The 21,050-nt window shown below is 37.1% G+C and overlaps 1 protein-coding gene across 1 annotated transcript in view; it reads right to left on the minus strand.

Annotated features, from left to right (window-relative positions):
• The window catches only part of LOC113066531 (gastrula zinc finger protein XlCGF57.1-like), a 1,043,158-nt gene that overhangs the window by 59,069 nt on the left and 963,039 nt on the right, over positions 1-21,050 (minus strand). The gene's annotated exons all lie outside the window — the stretch shown is intronic.

Genomic DNA, 21,050 nt, shown 5'->3' on the forward strand with positions numbered 1-21,050 from the left:
TTAGCCATGCATATTACTAATCAAAAATTAAGTTTTGACATTTTTACAGTACAGAATATCTTCAAGAATCATGATTTTTAATTGATATCCTAACCATTTATAGTATTAATAAAAAAGTGAAAATTTTGACATGACAAATACAGTGGCTATGATATACCTGTGCTACTTATGACTGGTTTTGTGCTCCAGGATCACGTGTATTAATTAATTCATCAATTTATTTATACATTTACTTATTTCTACATTTCATCCTTTATTTATTTATGTTTTTGTGTCAACATTTTATTTCCCTAATTATTTATCAGCATTCTTTGATGTCATGTTTATTTATTATCCATGTATTTATGTCAGCATTTATTTATTTATTTCCACATGTATGTATGTCCATACGGTAAAGAGAAAGGCATGTTTTTCTTCAGACATAGCGTTAAAATGAAGGAAGCAGGTTTCTGGACATGGAGCGCAAGTTTCCAGAAATAAACATGAGACGAACACTGTACAGAGCACTGAAGGACAAAAGGCTCCAGTTTTCATACACACCAACAAATACGAGCAACACTGTCTCTGCAGGACTTCACACATCCAAGAGGTGATGGTGTAAAGCAGTAAGTGTGTGTCTGTCCACACGAAGCACTAGACACCTCTGGGAAATCTGTAGTGGGTGGGATTCATCTAATAACACATGTTTGAGAGGACACAAATGTTCACAGGTGCCCTGGATACGATGTTGCAGAAAGAACATGTAGAATGAGTAGATTTGCTGTTAGTCATTGAGTACATCAACAGAATAAGTTATTTTCCAAGCTGTTATTTAGAGTTCAACCCAAAGTATATAAAAGTCTAGAGGTTAGTCTGTCTGTATAGTGGGGTACAGGGCTTCACATTAATTGTGGCCAGTGGTTTTCCAAATTTACAAGCCACTCTTTTTAAGGAACTAAAATTTTATATGATTTCAACCTGCATACAAAAATGTCTTTTAATTGATTTCCAGATAATTTTCAGCCTATTTATAGGGCATTATTCCCTAACTGTATTAAATGCATGGATCATCTCTGAAATATAGCACAACTGCAAAATTATAACAGCATACATTTTTAGTTCTTGGTGTATATATATAGCTGCCGTGATTGGTAGGTCAATGGCAGCAATGGTGGCCACAGAGAGGCATTTGTGGGTGAACCTGACGGACATCGGGGATATGAATAAAAAGTTTTCTTCGCAATACTCCGGTTTCGCCTCTGAATTATTCAGCACATCCGTTGAGACGGTGGTGGGTAAATTCAGCAGTTTAAAAAAACACCAATGTTTCAGGAGTTTATTACACAGAATACGTCACATGCTTATTAGATAACTGTATTTAAGTTGATTTATATGCTTTTATTTATTATTCTTTAATTTTCACAAATTTAGAAGTAATCAAATAGTACTCAAAAGTAATTAGTTACAGTACTTTATTAAAGTAATTGAAAAAGTTACACTACTATTACATTTTAAACAGGGTAATCTGTAACCTATTACATTTCCAAAGTAACCTTCCCAACACTGGTGCTGATTTCCAACTAAATACAGAAATCTGATGCAGTTGTACTTACATGAATGTGGTCTTTTATCACAGGGACGGCTCCATGTTTTAATAGCAAACAATCCAGCGTCGACTTGGGCCTTGTTTATAAAACATTCATCACTCAGATGAGCAGAACACACAAACACACTTGATACACTCCGTCGCTGCCGCAGAGAAACACACTGCATCCACTGTTCGAGTAACGCTGGGTTCTTGGTGAAGCTGAACACAGTAAACTTTCCCTCACGTCCAAAATAACTTTGGCCATGTTTAGCATGAGAATCCATCTCTTTAGCATTGTGAACAACTCGGAATACACACTACACCATTTTGAAAAATGATCAGTTCAGTTGAGATGATAAGCATCGCTGGAAGAGACAAACTTCGTCACAAGCAGTACATTGAGGTGCATCATCTTGACAGGTTTTCAGATCCAGGCCTGTCAGATTCTGAGAGAGAACAAGAACCTTCTGAATGGGCATGTATGTTTCAAGTTAAACATAATGATGTGGATCCTCTATTAAACATCCTGAAAAGACATGGGCATTGAAGACCTTCCCCATACTGCAAGGACACCCTTCGGACACATGAACAATTATGAACTTACAGTGTACAGTTTGATATATATGGCAGATCAGCTCTCAACACATCTGAGCAGGTATCCTGCTCCATCTGCAGTCACTGCCTAAACATTGACAGGATGCCATTGTTCACAAATGCAAATGTATCTCTCTGGACAGGTCTCTGTTCCAAAAATTTGTCTCCAGAATGCCTCCCCCCCAATGCATATCCCCCGCTGCTTCCAAACCCCAAACACCAGTTTGTCTCAGACACGGTTTAGCAATCGGCAGAACTACTCCAGGATGGTCTGACTTGGGGAGGCAGACGCTTAAACATCCAACTACGACGGGTTACCTGCAGTGTTCCAGCTGAAGCTACACTGTCAGAAATAGGGGTACAGTAGGGGTCCATTTCTGTCCCCCAATCTACACTAATGTACCCCATAGGGCTTATTATTGGACACTTTTTGAGTGTCAAAAAGGTACATATATGTTCCCAAGCATTAAAAGGTGCATATATGTATCATTTATTTTAAAAGTTAAGGTACAAAACCAAGAGCAAGCCCTGATTGGCTGCTTGATTTTCTTTTGAAAAGAACGTCCAGTCTTTCTTTTGGGGAAGTTATAGCATGGTTCTTACAGGGCTTTCAGTAAAATCAGCAGTGTAATAGCAGTGTTAAAAGTCGCAAAGAGTTAAATTAACAATCTACAGTGTTAAATAGTAATCATGTTCAGTGTTGTTATATGGTGTAATTTCACTTTTACACTAAAAGTGCGAAATAAAACACCCGCCTAATTGCCATGACTCCGCCCCTCAGTGACTGCTGCCTCGGGTGAAGTGACAATGCCATCTTTTCTTTGAGCGTCCGAGACAGTAAAGGGGGTCGCACACCGGACGAGAAGCGCAGCGCCGCGTCGCGTAGCGCCACGTCTTTAAAATTCGAACACATTTTTCTCTATGTGAGTACACACACCGGCGGCGCCATTCGGTGTCTGTCCGCGGTGCCCAGCTACGACTCAGAACGCTGTTCAAATTTCTGCCGCGCCACAGAGCGCCATCTGCATAGTTTTATATTAAAAAACCCAAATGTTATAAACTGAAACTGAAATTAAAGTACAGCACACTTGTTTCATTCAAATAAAACATTACAAAGTGTTTGGTTACGTTTTCAGCAGCACAGTTGCCTAGACAACAGATACAACAAAACAATAACAGACTTATTATAATAACACAGATTCTTTTCATTAATTAACGTTAGCAACTCAGCTTTTATATATTTAAAATGAAAATAATAGATGAAGTTAAAACTCTCCCATCTTGCTGCGAAATTGAGCTCACGCATTTAGAATGTGCGCGTCCAGTGTGCGATACCTCGAGTTGTCCTACATGTGGCGCGACGCGACGCGGCGCGTCTCGTCCGGTGTGCGACCGCCTTAAGCTGGACGGCTTTTCTCGATAAAGGCACGCTGGAAAAACATTTTTGTTGATAATTTTACTCAAAATATGATTGGTGGTGAACACATTTAGAAATTACTAACTGTGAGTGTTTTTGTCAGGAGTTTGTCAGTTTTAGGAGGTGCAGAGATGTAACGTAGACTAACCATGTTCCGTACACTTTTCGCCCTTCATCGCACGCCAGTGACCACTCCTCCACTATTGAAAGACAGACAAGCATGTTTGTGTGATCATTTTCAGGGGGTAATACCTATTGCACAGGCCACACTTTGATTGATGTTTTTGGACCAATAGTTTTAGAGAAAAGTGGGGAAAAGTACCTCCTCCGCATGTGTACTGAAGATGATAAGCGTTAATGATGTTCCATACAGAGCTCATACTTTGATTTTATAACGAAAATGGACATCTATCGGATCAACTTTGAGCTATTTATTTATTTTTAACTGAATGAAACACAATTTCAGTGAATAAGAACGGTGAGTACTTTTTTATTTGTTTAAAATGTAAGTTAATTGCTACTTTAATAAGCTAGATGACCATGCGAGCTAGGCCTAATTGTGTCGTGATATTGATGATGGCATGTGGGTTAAGCATGAACCATAAGAAACGTTAGTAAATAACGTAACCATATATTTCTGAAGACAAAGAAGGGTAAACAGTTTGAACCGATTCAAAATATTTAATAATTAACCAATGTGAAAACTTCAAAACATGTAAATGATCAGGATGCAGGGGTGTGTGTGTGTGTGTTTATAAATACATTTAATACTTAAAATAACTTAACTGGAAATTAACATGTTCATTTTATGTGCACTATTTACATTGTGTGTGCTTACAACTATTTACATTGAATACTAAACCGATTTAAAAAAAAAAATCCTTAACTGGAAATTAATGTTAATTTTCTGGGTACACTATTTACATTGTGTGTGTGTGTGTGTATAACTTTTTTTTTTTATGTGAACAGACAACATTTATAGTAAAGATGGTCAGTGTCTGGCACTTCCTCCACTTCAGCGCACTCCAGGTGGAACCACAAATTTTTGCACTGCTTAACTTCTAAAATAATCCTTTTTTTTTTGACAGATTTAAGTGTATTTTCAAAGCCTTCTACCTATTACTTATTTTTGTAAATGAAGACAAGCATTTATGGTTATAGACGCATGCATTTATTAAATTGCAATGAGATGCACATACCTCAGCACAGGATTCTCAACCATGGTGAAGATCAGTAAATTTTAAATCAGTAAATATATGAACTCTGATCCACACAACAGCAAACTGACAGTGACAACAGCAGCAGCATAAATTAAGATTGAAAACAATTCTAATATTTTAATAATGAACAAAAAATGTTTTCAAGCAGCAATGCATGCTGGGAACTTGTGCAATATTGTTCCATGTACAATTGTTTATTCAGATGACTCTATTTGAAAAGCCTAGAGATTGTTGTGAACAAATACTTGAGTATCTAAGTAAGCTTATGCTAGCGACATGTTTTATTTTTCACACAAAACATTAAACCGAGTTCTACTAAACATTGTTTTTTCAGGATACTGTTTCACATTGGTTTGTAAGACTTTTTAAAAGTTGGATTTTTATATATATATATATATATATATATATATATATATATATATATATATATATATATATTCTTTTTTATATATACAGGTGTGTAAGATAAGTGAATCACTGTGTAATCTCCTGTCAGTAGATCGTACCCATCAGGGGATGATGGATCCAAAAGGCAGAACCTTCATAGATTGAGCTCAAATTCAACCTAAAGGGTTGTTACAAACCCGATTCCAAAAAAGTTGGGATACTGTACAAATTGTGAATAAAAACAGAATGCAATGATGTAGAAGATTCAAATTTCAATATTTTAACCGGAATACAACATAGTTGACATATTAAATGTTTAAATTGAGAAAATGTATAATTTTAAGGGAATTTCATGGCATCAACACATCTCAAATAAGTTGGGACAAGGCCATGTTTAGCACTGTGTGGCATCTCCTCTTCTTGTTATAACAGTCTGCAAACGTCTGGGGACTGAGGAGACAAGTTGATCAAGTTTAGGAATAGGAATGTTGTCCCATTCTTGTCTAATACAGGCTTCTAGTTGCTCAACTGTCTTAGATCTTCTTAGTCACATCTTCCTCTTCATGATGCACCAAATTTTTCTATGGGTGAAAGATCTGGACATGAATCTGGATCAGGCTGGTCATTTCAGTACCCGGATCCTTCTTCTACGCAGCCATGATGTTGTATTTGATGCAGTATGTGGTCTGGCATTGTCATGATGGAAAATGCGAGGTCTTCCCTGAAAGAGACGAGGTCTGGATAAGAGAATATGTTGTTGTAGAATGGAACATTATTTCACCCACATTATGACATTTTATTTTCCCAACATATTTAAAACCTTTAAAGTTGAAACTTTACTTTAATTTAATGTGCTTTCCATGTATATGAAACCAGTTTTTATTTATTTATTTTGACTTAAATGTCTTTGACCTAGTAACATTTTGATATATATAACACACACACATATATATAGATATTAAAAAAAAAATCCTTCTTTGAATGTGTTTAGAAATATATTGCAATGTAAAATGAATGAAGTGTGTGGCTGTTGTAATTAATTTGGTGACATTTGATTAATGTTTTTGTATTTACCTTGTCTGTGTAGAATTTGTTTATGCGTTTTGTAATTATGTGAAACTTTAATACGGCCATCTTGGCCAGGACTCCCTGGAAGAAGAGATTTATTTTAATCTCAATTGGGACCTTCCAGGAAAAATAAAGGTTAAATAAATGTAAAAAAATACATAAATACACAGACACACTAAACTTACTTTGTATTTTATAGGTTTCTGTAGTTTGGGAGCTTGTTAAATTGATTTAACTGGTCCATTCCCCAAAACTGCAGAAGGCTTTCAATATATCCTAACAGCTACAGACTACTTCTCAAAGTGGATTGAGACCTTTCCTTTAAAAGCAAAGACAGCAGCTGAAGCTGGAAGACACCTCTACACATCTGATATCTGCTTTTAAAGTTGACACTTTGCCCATTTGTTCAATAAATGTTGAAATGTATACATCTGTCTGAAGACTCATGATTTTATGCTTAATCTTGTACATTAACTTTATTTTTAACATAATGATTAACTTTTTTTTCTTGTTTGCACTGGAAAGATTACATTAGTTGATATGTCATATCAACGACTGTACCCTGTCAAAGGCCAATTTTCTTTTTGAAGGGTCCATTTTTGTTCTGCTAAATAATGGTACAAAATTACCACCACAGGTACACAATTTTTTCTGTTTCCTTTTAAACTTTTACGAACTACTGTAGCCAGTTTCTTCAAACGAAATCTTTTTTTTATATATATGACGTCACAACCTACAATTTACTGAACACTCATAACTGACCTCAAAATTTTGGCAGCATCAGTAAAGAACTTCAGGACATCAACTTTCTGTCCTTTAGTTTGATCCAGAAAGTAATGAACTTCTTCCACAGTATACAAATCCCCAGATGATTGACTCAACTCAAACTCAGAAACTTCTGAACAACAGTCACTATCACATCTTGATTCATCTACACACACGTCATCATCACCGTCATTCTCAACAAACTGTAAACCACTTCCACTAGCCTTTTCTATTTCCATATCCTTGCCACATATAAAACTCTGATCAGTTTCTAAAACACCGAGCACTTTAGGAAGAGAAGAGTCACTCCCCTCTGATCTTGATAACGGCTCCTTATCTGACTCAGCCTGTCCTTCTGAAAGCTCGATGTTCTCAAGCGAATGAATACGTCCACTGTTGGTTGGGCTTTTCTCTTGAGTCTTCTCTATTTGTTTTTCATTCTGTACATTTTGTTTTTTACTTTTCGATTGCGCCGAGATCTCTTTTAGGAGCATGGGTTTTGTCAGTTTTACCGCGATCCGACTGCATTCTCGTTTCATTGTTTTCAGTCTCTGCACTTTTCTCCTCGTTTTTGTCTCTGTGAGGACAAAACAATTTTTTGTGGCCTACGTCCCCGCAATCAAAGCATCTCATAATTTCTGTAGTTGCAAAAATCATATAAGAGCTTTCGCCGTGTTGTATACGGAAGGACACTTCCAAAAACTTTGTCGGTGCGTGCAAAAACATGAAAACCTGTCTCCGAAAAGACGTTGCGTGCTTCAGTGCGAGCAAGTTTCACTATGAATGTGGCAAAAGTAAACAGTCTCTCAAAGAGCAAATCAGAAGAGAGAGGCGGGGTCAGCAGAGCTCATTAGGTTAAAGGAGACTTCCACAAACCAGAGTGTTTTGAAAAGAGCTATTTTTTTTACAGGGTAAAAATGTGTTTTTTACACTACCATTGTGAAATTTTAAACAAACTGTTACAAACTTTTCATTAAGACCCTAAAGAATAATATATCATAATTTTCTGTATTAAGAAGTCATTCAAGATCACGTTTCCCACAGAACAGGTCTCTACTTAGTTTTTTTATTAAACAAACTAAATGGTCTTATGTTATTTATATGACAGCATGTAAAATCTTTCTCCACATGTTAGTGCGTTTACAGTTCCCCCCCGATGCGCACAGACACATGCCCACACACACTCCTACCAAAAGCAAACGCAAAAATATCCTAAAAAATATCCCCCCAGCAGAAACACTGAGATACATACAAAATGTGCAGAGTTGTGAATGCCAAGACTTTACTGTCGACCACGTTTAATTGCTTTTATCTAAATTTGTATACTTTTCTATTTGCAGACAACCGACCTTCAAGATGAACTAATCAGGTCAAAACAAAGAGTAATAATAAAAACTCTTCAAAAATTGACCTGCAATAAGGCAAATCCCCCACTTGTGACCAAGACTGAAGAGGTCCTGAAGGGGGGGGCGTCTAATCAAATAGAGGATGAAGTTGAAGACGGAGATGTGCCCAGAGATACTGGCAAGAAGCTCAAGAAAGCAATAGAGGAAAATAAAGACCTTAAATTGCAAATAGCTGTCTTAAGACACTTGAAAGTCGTCTGACTGTTCAAGTCGTCAGAAACAAATACGACAAGAAAAAAACCCAACCAGTCCTCTGAGACCCAATTTGGTGAGTATTTCAGATGAGGGTGGGTCATTTATTCTCATATAAAAAGATGTGTTGGTTGGACTTTGTTTTACACTTCATGTACTTTCCTGTTACGTATGTGGTAAATATCCTGTACTTAAAGGCAAGTGAGTGGTAACTCAAGGTACTTACATGAAGTGTATGTACATGCTAACAAATAAGAAACACTGCAGTACTTAACATTTTTACATCAATGCTAATTATTTTGTACATACCCAAGTGTGTGTAAGAATGTTCACTTACAGTTAGTAACTAATTAGATACTTTACTGTACTGACTAATGTATATACATGGTAAATATATAGAGCTTACGGTAGGGACAAGTCATTTCAAACAGCCATGTCCTTACAGTTCCCATATACGGTAACTAATAAAACACATTACTGGTCATACTAGTGATATTGTCAGGGATTCGAGATTCCTTGTCTACTGTGTCTCTGTCAGCTTCTGGTTGAACAGAGAACTCTGTTAATACGGCCATAACCTGCAAACCCAGCTGCTCATCTGGCACTCACCTGTTTCTCCAGCTCCTCATTCTGCTTCCCTCCATCTGCTCAATAAACCATCTGTTGAAGAATTACTATCCTTGTGTCCTGTGTCTTCCACTGTCAGAAGACTACCTACAAACTGAGAATGGTGCTTCAAAACTCCATCGGTGACAGAATGGAGAAAAAACCTTGGGAGAAACCAGGCTCAGTTGGGGGACCAGAGAGAAACAGACTAATATTAGCGTAGATGCCATTCTTCTAATGATGTAGCAAGTACATAGGGTGTAATGGGAAGTGTTCCCGGTTCCGGTTTACCTAATTAATACAGCCAAAATGTATCAGCTAATTAAAAAAAAAATTGATAAATTTATCAATCATCTTCAGTCCTGATCAAAACTACTAAATGTATAAAAAGAATCCAAGATTTGTACTCTCTAATAGCCAAGTTCATAAATGATGTCACTGATTTCTAGAGATGTTCCGATACCATTTTTTCCCTCCCGATACCGATTCCGATACTCGTGCTTTGGGTATCGACCGATACCGAGTACCGATACCAGTGTGTTAAAAAAAAAGGAAAAGATCATACTATGCCTGCATAACTGTGATATTATCATTGTGGTAAGGTCTGGCTCAGGTTAAACCCTTTGTAAAACATGAATGAATAGAGGAAATGCAAGCCATTTATTTTTAAATAGAACAGTATAACAGTAGTGCAACAGCAACTTAAATAAATATAGGAATAATTGTTTTTTTTTAATTAAACGGCAGCCACAATATTGTAAAATAAAGGCATTTAAATGTTTAAATAGAACAGTATAAAACAGTATTGCAACAACAACTTAACTAAATAAATATAGGAATAATTATTTTTTTTAAATAAAGTGCAGCCACAATATTGTAAAATAAAAAAGGCATTTAAATAGAACAGTATAAAACAGTAGTCCAACAGCAACTTCAATGATTCCTTTAAAAAAAAAAAACTTAAAGTGCAGCCATTATGTTATAAAAAGGCATTCAAATCTTCAAATAGTGCAGTATTTAACAATAGTGCAACACCAACCTATAAAGTAAACATAAACAAAAATACAAATCAAAAGAGTAGCAGCTACATATTAAACAAAAAATACTTTACACCAAGTAGGCTACACATTGCAGTAGCATTTAAGCAATTTAGTATTGCTCATAATTTCAAGAGCAAAGGCAGATTCTTCTTCAAGAAGATGAGCATTTCTGCCCTCTCTCCTCCTAGCCTGTTCCTTCTTGCATCAATAATGTTGGATGCTACACTGAACAGTCTCTCACTGTCAACACTGGTACAAGGAGCACAGAGAAACTTTGCAGCAGTGGCAGCCAGGGTGGGAAAGCGAATTTGGTTGACTCCCCAGTACTGGAATGGGCTGTCTGAGCGTGGGACCGTTTGCTCTGTCAAATATGTCTGTATTTGATTTTGAACTTGTGTGCTAGTGCTACTTGCCCCACGTTCCTCATCATGCTCCTGCAGGATTTCCTCAAACAGGCCTTTCAAGCTGCTCTTTCTGCTGCTGCTGCTGTCTGGCTGTGCTTCCAGACGTGGGGCTTTATGGGGGTTTTCTGGCACTGTCTCTGCTCCCTTAGGTGTGGTCCTGCTCAGTAACGCTGCCTCCATCTTCTCCACCTCTTGGGTCAGAGCATCCTTGGCATTCTTGTTGCTGTCTGCTCCTGTGAAGTATCTAAAAACAATGAAAAATAATAAATAAATGTCTTAATGTGTAAAATAAACATATAAACAACCTCTATAGTAGCTTCTAGTGGTAACATATTAATGCAACAGTAATCAATAATAATGCAATATCTAGTTATCCAAAACACCATTTCAAAATTTTGTTTATAATATAGACATTTAATAAACATATTAGACATACCTGTCTTTGAATCGTGGGTCTAAAAGAGTGGCAACTGCATACAAGGGCTCATTCTCGATGGTCTTGAATCTTTTCTGGACAGCCTCAAGAAGGGTTGTTTTCATGGTTTTTATACCCGTGTCCCCCTCGTTCTCCCGAGCAAGCAGGCGTTTCAGCACTGTGACTGACGGAATGACTTCAGCTGCAGAAGAGGTGGAGGAGCTAATCTGTCTGGTCAGTTCTTCAAATGGTGCCAGAACAATGATGATTTTCTCCAGTAAAGCCCACTGGTAAGATGTAAGGGTCACTGGCAGGTCGTGGTCAGCTCCATATGCTGAAATTGACCGCTTCTGCTCCAGTAAACTTTCGACCATATAGTAGGTACTGTTCCATCGTGTTGCTACGTCTTGGTGCAGACGTTTGGTGGGCATTTGGAGATCTTTTTGAATTTCCTCCAGGCGTGTAGTAGCCAGTGGCGAGTGTTTGAAATGACCGACTATCTTCCTACCATTCGCCAGTGCATCACTCACACTTCTCTGTGACAGTAGTCCTTCATGCACCACCAGCTGGAGAGTGTGGGCGAAGCATCCCAAACTTGCTACATCCATCTCGTCCATGGCTTTCTTCATGTTGCTAGCGTTGTCGCGCAAAACAACATGAACGTTGGACTTGGGGATTTTCCATTTTACTAGCATCTCCTCAATTGCTTCGGCAATTGATGTGCCAGTATGTGACCCTCGGAACTCGTTCGCGTGCAGCACCGCACTTCGAGGGGTAAATGTTGACTCTCTGTCCACCCAGTGTGACGTTAAACTTAGCAAAGACATGGGGCACACGTCGGAGCTCCAAATGTCCGTGGTAAAGCTGATTGCATGCACGTCTTTCAGCATACACAAAATGTGTTCCCTAACTGTCTCGTATAATTTGGGTAGCGCAGTTTCAGAGATATATTTACGACCTGGCAAACAGTACCTTGGCTCCAAATGCTCCATTAAGCGGCGAAATCCAACATTTTCGACGACAGACAGGGGTTGGTCATCCAGGACAATAAACTCCACAATTTTGTCGGTTATCTTTGTTGCTTTTTGGCTGTCTTTGGTGAATTTATCTCGTCGCTGGAAGGCAGTTTCCAGAGTTTGCTGCTGCAGTTCGTCCTTTTTTTTACCCTTAGCTTTGGTGAATTCGTCATGCTCTTTAGTGTGACGTGTCTTCAAATGTTTGATTAAGTTGCTGGTGTTGAAATTTGCAACATTCGTGCCACCCCTCGAAATTGCTTCTTTGCATATGTTGCATTTCGCCGTCTTACTGGTGGGAAAATCCACTGTAAAGTACTGCCAAACTGCCGACATGATGCGTTAACGTTAGCTCTATGGTTAGCTCCTTTTAAGGGAGGAGTCAGGTGGTCAGTTCTTCTTCGCCCCTCGAAAACAACAGTAGCTGCCGATGGCAACACAGCGCAACTGTTTTAAGAGCGGCGAAGAAAAACTGTAAGCTAACGGAGCTAATCAGTAAATAGATTCCTATTTCTAATATATTATATGGTATCGGATCGGTGCCTGGACTCCAGTACTCGCCGATTCCGATGCCAGCATATTCGGCAGTATCGGAGGCATTTCCGATACTGGTATCGGAATCGGAACAACTCTATTGTGGACTGGATATTTTTTACATTTTATCACAGTCTTGGGAATGTAAAAGATTAGCAACAACATTGGCTTTGATGCATTGTTAGTTTTTGTGCAGCATCAGATTTTATTTTTTTTCTCCTTCCATTAACTGTTCATGGCTGTTTTTGCCCCATTGACTTCCATTATATAGATTTTTTTTTTTTATTAGAAACCAAAATGCAGCAACAGCTTCAACTGCAGCTCGCCGTCAAGCCCTTTCACATGTTGCTTGCTGCTCTTCTCTCCATCAAATGACCAACAGGATTGCATATATGTGTTTAAATCCACTGAACTTGTTTTTGTTTATTCTGTACTTCTCACCTCCATTAAAAGACAGCAGGTGCATAAATAGACTTACTTTGTTATTGTTAGGTAAGTGCACAAAGGTCTCTCTCTCTCACACACACACACACACACACACAAACACACAGTATAATATGCTGTTATACTCCATATAACTCCATATACAAGCCAGAAACTAATATTTTTTTGCACAGGCCCATATAAAGGGAAAATGGTGCCACATAGTGATCAACTGTAAAAGTTAAAAATGTTACACCTTCGCAACAGTGAAAACCACCAACCATCAAGAATGGATGATTTTATAGTGTCATGGCTTTGCAATAAAAAAAATACTGCCACGAACAGTAAATGAATGAGAGAAAATAATAATATATAATATAATAATATAATAATAAATAATGCATCAAAGCCAGCACTGTTACTAATTTTTGACATACCCTTGACTATGATAAAAGATAAAAAATATGCAGTCCACAATCACTTTATATTGGAAATAAGTATTTTTTTCCTGCAAATCAGTGAAATCGTTTATGAACTTGGAAATTAAAGAGTACAAATGTTGGATTTTTTCAACATTTAGTATTTTTGATCAAGACAGGTTGATTAATAGATTTATGCAAAAAAAAAAAAAAAAAATGTGAAAATGTGAAAATGTATTTATCTAATACATTTTTACAGCAGTTTAATTTAGTGAATGTTTTCATTCCAAACACAATGAAAGGGTAGTGGTTTCTCAAGTTGTTCCGCCTGAAGAAAATAACGTCTTCAAGCGTATACATGCTCAATTTACACATGTTGGTGGAAAGCTCTAGAAGTTAGAATAAATCATCCCTCCTCACTATCTATCGGCAGGGACTCTCTCTGCGAGTTGGCAGCAGGTGGCCAACTATGATAACCCATGGAGATTTTCCTGCAAAAGGCCGTCAGGTCGTCAGGTGGGAGACCAGTAAGATTCTTCACTGGAGGGAAACCTGTCACAAGCTTTGCGTAACAAACCTACCTATTTTTTGGACCCTGACAACCCTAATCCAAGTTAAATCAACTCTCGTCGAAAGTCTCCCGAGATCCCATCTGACTACCTGTTGTTCCAGGACAACTTTAGTAAGCAGGCAGCCACCAAGTTACCTCTCCATTAACCATGGGACTGCACGATTGATTGATTGACCTGCTGCCTGAGATTCTAGATTCATTAAACGTAAAGTAAAACATTTCAAAGTTTTTTTATTTTTATGGTTAGATTTTACTGCTCATGAAAGTCAAAAATCCAGTATCTCAAAATATTATAATATTTCCTAAGATCAATCAATCAAAAAACAAAAAAAGGATTTTCAAAACAGAAAAGTTCCAGTTCTTTAAAGTTTGCTCATTTATGCAATCAGTGCTTGGTCGGGGCTCCTTCAGCATCAGTGAGGTACTGTGTGGCATGGAAGCAATTATCCTGTGGCACTGCTGACGCATTATTGAGCCCTCAGCTCAATAACGTTAAAGAAGTGTGTTTCACCATACCTCTGTCCATTTCCTGGAATATGTGGTCAGCAGTGATGAAGTCAAGATGGACCAGGGGAAGGTCAAGGTGATCCTAGATTGGCCACTACCCCAAACAGTCAGAGCACTCCAACGCTTCCTAGGCTTCGCCAACTTCTCATAATGGATGACTATAACTGTGTTGATTCAGAATCATCCACATTTAAATCATGATGCATCATAGAAATTATACATTACGACACCCTAACCATAAAGGGATAAAACACATTATTCTAAACGAGCACGCCCAATTTACGTGATGATTTCAACAACAGGTGGTGCTATAACTATTAAAAATATTTGAAAGTCAAAAGTTTTTTTAATTTTAAATAACCCCAGTGTAGAGAAAATGTCTATATATTACATTGTTTCACTTATATATCAAAATCAAATGTGATAGGTCTCCTCACTCTGAAAAACTTTGCCTAAAGAAACACTTCTCTCAATCAAATCATTCAATCCTTGGTTTTTCTGTTGAAGATGGTAATATTTATGTCTTTGTCTTTCAGATAAAATTTTAATATCATACGAGAAGTTCCTCAGGGGACCATATCCCACGCCTAAACGCAGCCAGAATGCGCGGCAGAGGGTGGAGACTGTACGACAGTTTTTAAACCATGCTTTTAAATGGAGTCCCACTTGTAAACCAGACTCCATTTTAAATAAGGAGGTTTTCTTTGGGTAAGTGTCAAAATACTGTCACATGTTTAAATTTTGGTGTGCACACATCAAGTCAAATTCTACTTGTATAGCATTTTATACAATATTATGGTGACATGCTTGGTTAGTTTTGTTGTGGGATTTCTATGTTGACGTGGAGCTTCTATGTTGAGGGAATGACACTTTTCTTGTGGCCACGAGTTTGAGTTAACAAACCTGCTTGACCAAAGCAGCCCATGATTATCATAGATTCATTTATTAATAATTATTTCAAATTAATGAATTATTATATTAATTATTATAGAAATTATTACACTATTAAATTATTATATTAACTAGCAACCGCTCTAGCAACCATCCCGGGTACCCTAGCAACCTCATTACAACTCCCTAGCAACAGAGGGGCGAGTTTTGCCACTGCAAGCATCACTCACATTTTCTTCAGGAAATGTACATTTTAGCTGATATACTAGCCTGTATGCATGCATGAGGTAATGTGGATTATCATATATTCATTTAATGATTCAATTAGTCTTACATGCATGGAATAATGCTTTTTTTTTTTTTTAATCCTGATAGTAAAGGTTTTTTTTTTTGTGAACAAAGAAAATATCACAATCATGCATACTAAATCATAAATTATGATGTGCTCACCTTACTTGATGTCTTAGTTAAGGTGTTTATCCATGAAGTCATGTCATGAATGAAAGACTTTGAAATCATGAGATATTTTCCTTCTTTTTTTGTCTCTAGAGTCTAGATGATCACTTTAGCTGATGAAATTATTTTGAATGTTGATAAAACCAAGTATATGTTATTTTCAGGGGAAAAAAAGGGAAATAATTGAATCTTTCTTCAGACACTACAAGGTAATGGGATTGAATTGAAGTGCATCTCAATAAATTAGATTGTTGTGGTAAAGTTCACTTATTTCCGTAATTCAACTCAAATTGTGAAACTCCTGTATTAAATACATGTAATTCACTCACGCTGAAGTAGTTTAAGTCTTTGGTTCTTTTATTTTTGATGATTTTTGATTAGAATATGGCGACATACCAATCAGCTAAACAACTCAAAACATCTGCAAAGGGCTTCTGAGCCTTGAAAACGGTCTCTCAGTTTGGTTCACTGGGCTACACATTTATGGGGAAAACTGCTTACCAGGCAGTTGTCCAGAAGACCATCATTGACCCCCTTCACAAGGAGGGTAAGCCTCAAACATGAACCTGACTGTTGCCATTGGTCCAAATTCCTCTTTTCAGATGAGAGCAAGTTTTGTATTTAATTTGGAAACCAAGGTCCTAGAGTCTTGAGGAAGGGTGAATGGTGAATCTCATAGCCCAAGTTGCTTGAAGTCCAGTGTTAAGTTTCCACAGTCTGTGATGATTTGGGGCAATGTTATCAGCTGACTGCACCCATTTACCAAGACATTTTGGAGCACGTCATGATTTGGCACCTGCCCACACTGCCAAAAGCACCAAAAGGTAGTTAAATGACCATGGTGTTGGTGTGTTTGACTGGCCAGCAAACTCACCAGATCTGAACCCCAGAGAGAATCTATGGGGTATTGTCAAGAGGAACATGAGAAATAAGAGACCAAAAAAGCAGATGAGCTGAAAGCGACTCTCAAAGAAACTGGGCTTCCAGACCACCTCAGCAGTGCCACAAACTGATCACCTCCATGACACGCCGAATTGAGGTAGCAATTAAAGCCCCTACCAAGTATTGAGTACATGTACAGTACAGTTTTTTTAACTGGTCTTATGAAGTATTCTAATTTGTTGAGATAGTGAATTGGTGGATTTTTATTCAATGGGAGCCAAAATCATCACAATTAAAAGAACCAAAGACATAAACTTCTTCAGCCTGTGTACGTTGAATTTATCGAATACAAAAGTTTCGGAATTTGAGTTAAATTACTAAAATAAAACTTTTTCCATGACATTCTAATTTATTAAGATTCACCTGTTGTAAAAGAGTACAAAATATCTCGGCATAATTGTTGACGATGTCTTAGCTTTTGGCTCATATATTACAAAATCGATGAAAATAATAAAATTAAGCTTGGGTTATGTAAAGTTTTGTTATTCATTTAATGCAAGAAAGAATGTAATTTCTGTAGTTTTTATTTAGTGTGCCAGTTTGCACCCTCACTTCTTCTTTCTACTTTAGATGCTGTTTATCATGGTGCTCTAAGGTTTATATCAGATTGTAAACCATCGGCGTATCATTGTACATTGTATAGCAGAAGTAGGTTGGCCTTCTTTGTCTAATAGGAGACAAATGCATTGGTATTTAATAACAGGTGCAGCTAAAAAAAATATGTAATGAAAAATATTTATTTCATATATTCTAATGATATATTCTAGATTTAATACATGTAAAGTAAAACTTTTTTATTTATTTTGATAATTAGTTTGTAGCTTCATGAAAGTCAAAAATCCAGTATCTCAAAATTATAGATTATAAAATTTGCTGTAGTTTGATCATTTTAAAACACTTACTTGACAAATGGAAGATGACTTTTTGATATGTGTAATTGTTTTAAAATTTGGGTTGTGTGATTTGGGTTGAAACTGGTTGTATTGCTGTCCATTTTGGCCAGGACACTTTGTCCTTTGATCTCAGATCAAACTTTTCTGGTTAAATAAACTTGGGGAATGGTTCCAAAACCTGGTATTTAATCTGTCCCAGGGCTAAATTATGAAAGCAGAACAGTAGTATCGATAAGCTCTGACATTAATATTTCTGCTGTCTGTGCTCAAGAAATTAAGAAAATATACATATTTATCCAACTCACACTGAAGATGGCTGATCCATTTTGTCTGTTTTATTTTTTTCAGTTTTATCAAAATGCTCAAAGAGCACAATTATCGTGCTACCACAATGGTGCACAAGTTTGTGGACCTTTCAAACTTTTTTAAATGGATTAAAGAAGCAGGCCCCGATGGGATTCGTGTCTCAAAGAAAGCCCTTAAACGGGCTCTTCTTATAATAAAGATGTGCACGAAGGAGGAGACCAAAAGCAGGCAAGCCTGGCAGCAGCAGGTCCACTTACTGAAATCTGGTGAGTTTTGTAATATGCACAAACACATACACCTATATATATATATATAACACCCCTTTATGTCTCTTCTCATTTGTACCATGAGCGATATCACACAAGCATATTGTTATATTTTAAACATGATATTATGTGTTTGAATGAAGAGTTTATTTGCAAAAACCAATGTTTTAGAGATGAAAAAACCATCAGTTTAATCTGTGTAATCTTTGTTATCTCCTCAGATGACAATGTAGATGCCTGACAAGGGTTGTTTTGTGATCATAGACCGTATGGAAGTGATTAATTGCAATAACCGGTCATTTCTGTTAATCCTGTAGTGCCAGATCTGCTTACTAAAAGTTTCCTGCTTGGCATCTCGCATTCCATGCCCAGCTTTTCCGACACCATTCTTTTGCAAGTTTACTTAAAAATCTTTCATCTTTAATTCCATTTACACCCTGAAGAAGAAGATATCACAGGTTCATCAAGTTCATTGAAATGATCCATCCTCAATCACTGTTAGTCAGCTTTGATGAAACTCCTATCAGCTAGCACCTCTTTTCAAAATTAAAGTAGCCTTGTCACCTGAATATGGTGCACTGCTGAAATTGACCAGTTACCGGTTGCACACACACACACACACACACACACACACACACACACACACACATACACAGTGTTGGGTGAGTTACTCTAAACAGGTTATTAATTGCTAGTTACTAATTGAAATGACGTCATTGGTGACGCGAGTACCCATCATTACACTATTTTGCCTCCCTAGGTTGGTGAAAGCGAATATCACTACAACAATTACAAATGATTAGATATAAATCATCAGTTTGTTGTTTTACTCACAGATATTTTCATAAACTACATAGTCGTGAGATGCAATAATAGCTTAGACAGTCTTTTCTTTTTTTGTATCTAGCTAGTGCTGTGATGTAATTGTAACATGCATCATGCAGAAAACAACAGGCCAATCAGAAGAGAGGATACAAATATTAATTAGACAGGCCAAAATTTACCTGTTTTTGGCAGAGTTTTTTGGTTCTTATTCTGCAATTACATATTCTTAAGGACATCAACACCTAAATTAAATCTCCAGAAAGTTGTACAATATGGGACCTTTAGTTAAACACCGGACCTGATGTGCAATTTGGTGTGCGTAATCGAACTACCTTTTTATATCAGAAAACCTTTTGGATCCAGCAGCACACGATGAATTTGTGAGGGCCGCTTCAGAGGTGCTTCCCAAAATACTGCGTAAGTTACAAGGCTTTTGGTAGATTCCAGACAACAAAATACAAAAGTGGTTTAAGAGTTTGATTTCACAGTTAATGGTTTTCATTGTGTTGAATGATTTGTTTTCATTATGTTTTAGAAAAACTGCAGAGTGAATCTAGGCAGCTGGAACTGTTCTTTGGCCTCCTCGGTGGGGTCATGATTGTAACCTCTGACCACAGGCCTGGGGTAATCCTGAACCTCACCGTGGAAGAATTTAACTCTTCCAAAGGAGACAAGGATGGCAATGCCATTTTTGTGAGTGTTGTAGTAGTCATTGTTTTGTTTACATTTATTTGCTTATATATATATAGTCGTACACTTATTCATAATTATCTTACTTTACAGATCAAAAAGCACAAAACATGTGCAACATTCGGCCGTGTGATACTCTCCATCACAAAGGGGGAGTATAATTGCATGGCCGAGTTTGTAAAAATCGGTGGAAGCTTTGAGGGGAGCCAGTCACCCCACTTCTATTTTAATTCGAAGGGTGGGGTGTTCAAGGGCCTCCTCAAAGCTTTCACTGCTGCATGGGAGTTTGTGGACCTCCCAAAACCGGCCCCAACTTTCATGGCCTTGAGGACCTCTATGTCCACTCAGGTAAGTGTACATTTTGATACACACACACACACACTGTCTCTCTGTCATACATTCTCTCAAACACACACACACAAACACACACACACACACTTTCTCTTTCTCTCTCTCTCTTTTAACTCACACACACACACACACACTTTCTCTTTCTCTCTCTCTCTCTTTTAATTCACACACACACACACGTTTAGGTGCTTTTTTGGCATTACAAATATTTGTACATTCGCATTTTTGTTGTTGATATGGACTACACTGATGAGAGTAATGTTCACTGTGAAGCTTACACTGTGATGTACCTGAGAGAAAACAGAGATGACCATCTGATCTTCACCAGTAAGAACAAGGTATTTTAAAGTTTGTGGTTTTACAAAACATCACAGTTATATATGACATGATAATAAGGCCTGAGGTTAGGAAGAACATTTTAAGGAAAATCTAATTATATTTTCATAATGATTTTTTCCTTCTCAAATCTTGTCTGTGGTGTAAAAACACCTCTGGCCAAACGGGGTGCATCTCTTCTTGATAATTACTGTAGTTACCATGTTCTGAACATCACATCCTTTCTTTTCTCCCCAAATGTAATCTATATATAAATATATATATTGAATAAAAATATTTGGATATTATTTATAAAAATTACCTCAAGTTAGCACAATCAAGCTTGTTAGCTATACAGTTAGCATCAGCTAACAATATTTACTTATTTTCAGTACGGTTATGAATAAACATTCATGTCTGTCTACTCGTCTAGTTAATCCAAACAATATACATATGTATTACGTTACTGTTCATAAACAATATAGAAACAGACGTCACATAGGACATTTTAATAAAACGGTTAACATTACGTTAACATGCATGAGTTATTTTATTTAATCGGTGTTA

Source organism: Carassius auratus, chromosome 4 (genome assembly GCF_003368295.1).
Source record: "Carassius auratus strain Wakin chromosome 4, ASM336829v1, whole genome shotgun sequence".
NCBI classification, from domain to species: domain Eukaryota; kingdom Metazoa; phylum Chordata; class Actinopteri; order Cypriniformes; family Cyprinidae; genus Carassius; species Carassius auratus.